The sequence below is a fragment of the Theobroma umbraticum genome, unplaced genomic scaffold (genome assembly GCF_002168275.2).
Source record: "Theobroma umbraticum cultivar Fairchild unplaced genomic scaffold, ASM216827v3 scaffold_86.0, whole genome shotgun sequence".
NCBI lineage: Eukaryota > Viridiplantae > Streptophyta > Magnoliopsida > Malvales > Malvaceae > Theobroma > Theobroma umbraticum.
Window position 1 is genome coordinate 1,063,381 of NW_018397263.1, and position 2,628 is coordinate 1,066,008.

General features: G+C 31.4%; 1 pseudogene across 1 annotated transcript in view; it reads right to left on the bottom strand.

Moving 5' to 3' along the window:
* Positions 1-272, bottom strand: part of LOC110420217 (glutathione S-transferase U8 pseudogene) — a 1,051-nt pseudogene extending 779 nt beyond the window's left edge. The window contains exon 1 of the transcript XR_016351466.1: positions 1-272. This exon is cut by the window's left edge and continues 276 nt beyond it. The product of XR_016351466.1 is annotated as a glutathione S-transferase U8 pseudogene (transcript).
* Positions 273-2,628: the final 2,356 nt, after the last annotated feature.

Genomic DNA, 2,628 nt, shown 5'->3' on the forward strand with positions numbered 1-2,628 from the left:
TAAAAGGGCTTCCCCAAGCTCCAAACAGCTTCACTTCTTCAGCCATGGAATGTTGCTTCGCACTTCCTTTGCACTTAAACAGGATTAGTGTTACTTGATCCTTCAGCTCTGGCTTAATCAATGGGGTTGTTAGAAACTTTCAGGCAACGAATATGAAATAAATGTCAACGGAGGCAGGAGTGGTTCTGAATATATAAAACCATAAATATATGTACTGCTAGCAGAATAAACTGAGGCCATGGATTTTTCCTGTTTAAAAATGGAGCTAAAATAATTCACTGCCATGTAGGGAAGATGGGGGGTTCGCTTCAAGCTGACGTCCTGTCTTTGTAGGTGAGTTGGGAACGTCAGGTCGACCAGGCTTGCTCAGGGCAGACCAGGTTCCCAACTTCCCAACCCGGAGTTGCTTTGGGTTGTGATTTGGATCCTTAAATGGACCTCTTTGGTCCAATTTGTTGGGCTTTTCTAGTTTCTTTGATTGGCTTTTAGTTTGCTCTTATTGTGCTTTTCAAGGACCCATCAGAACCTTAATTTTTTTATTAAACTTCTGTTAACTTCATTAATCCTAAAATTTTTTGCATCTCAATTTTTATATTTTTCTCTTTCCAAATATGAAAAAAAAAAAGTATTGTTTCTTTTCAGAAAACATTTATGTGCATTTCAAATGGAGCCTAAAATTTTGTTTCAAAATATTGATTAGGTACAACCCATTATTGTGGTACTTATTAGTTGAGTAAATGTGAATTAATATATAACATAGCATGAATTCTTTCACTCATAACATACTTTCAAATAGTTATATTTTCATTCTTATATTCTTTGAATTTACTAATCAATAAAAAAAGTTAAACTTCATTTACACCTTTCGTAATTTAAACTTTCCTGGCATGATTTTTTTTTTTCAATTAATAATCTGTGAATAACTTTTGTTCTTTCAAGAAGTTAAATTATTGATTTTACCTAATAAGATTACAAAATATACTAATTTTGAAATGAAAATATTTGATAATTTCGTACAAGAACATCAATGATATGATGATTAGCTTGATAATATGAAAGTCTAATCCAACAACTTAATTTTCCAAATTAGTTTTAAGTTAGGGTACAATCTAAATTTGAAATATTTTTTTAAAGATAATATATAATGGATTAATATTTAATGCATTGACAATGTATAGCTTTTATATGCAATCAAACCATTGCATCAAATATTTTCCCATATATAATTAGAGGAATACGATTTATCTACCTTTTGGGCTAACTTGAATGCTTCTGTTGATTCAAAATTCAAAAGAGAATTTGGGTCCCAAACATTTAACATTCACTTCTTTCATGTAAATGAGTATGTCACCTTTCATATTCAAAGCTCAACACAACCAATTTAGGTTTCCTTTCTTAAATGGGTTTCTTTCCATTCAAAAATATTTGGGTTTTGGAACCACAATTCAAAAGAAAATCCTTGAACAAAAAGGAAAAAAAAAAGCAACTGTTTATTCCCCTCCTCAAAGGGAAGAGACCCCAAAGTGGGATTATTGGTCAATTATGAGATCTTCACTTCAACTCCAATGTCATTTTCCCAATCACTTTCATTGTTAATTAATGAGCAAAATGCTTTGATTTGTACGTTGCTTTCCTGCCCATCAAGCATAGAAATGTGCCTAAAATTGTTATACAATGAGGTTGAATTCTTCGTCAAAAAATGATAATTCTTTTAAATATAATTCTTTTCTATTGCTAGTATATTATGAAATTATAAGTATATAATAAAACGAAAGCAATTTTAATATCTCACTTTAATTCAAATAAAACCCAAAAAGGTTAACTCTGTTGGATTTTCTTTTACACAATTCACATAGGTTTTTGACCATTGGAAAAGAAGATTTGACAAGGTTTGATTTTTGAGTTTTGGAAAGAAGATTCCATTTTTCACATTTCGAATGGCAAGAGGGTTTGCATGAATCACAGACAAAAGTGGAGCGTGTCCATCATAAAAGTTACCTTCTTTCCTTTATTCAAAAAACCAAAAAAAAAATCAATTAAATAAAATAATATAATTAATGTATATTACCTATAATTAATGCAATATTTATCAAAGTTCATTAATTGTTTTAAAATTAATTTTGAAATTAAAATTTTATTCTAAACTCAATTTTTTTACAAATATTTATAATTAAGTTCAAATTTTATTGATTTAGATATTGAAGTTCTTGACATGCTTGACACTGCTTCAATACAAAAAGAGGTTCACTTCTCCTCTTTTTTTAAACCTTTCAAATTAAGTCCTCTTGTTGATTATCATTGTATCTTGTCTGAGGCTGATGTACATGTTTGCGATTGCAGATACACATTGTAACGGAACTGCTCTGGGGAGGAGATGCTGGGGAAAAAATTCTTGATCCTATTGAGGATCTGAAACTTGACTCTTTGGTCATGGGAAGCAGAGGACTTGGAACCGTTCAAAGGTAAGAAAATGGCCATCTGTATTTATGTTCCTTTCATTGTCTCAGTTGTCACTGATGTTTTTTTGCTTTGGGCTGGTTTGATGGGAAAAACAGGATCATCTTGGGGAGTGTGGGCAACTACGTTATGACACATGCTCCTTGCCCTGTTACCATCGTTAAGGAATCA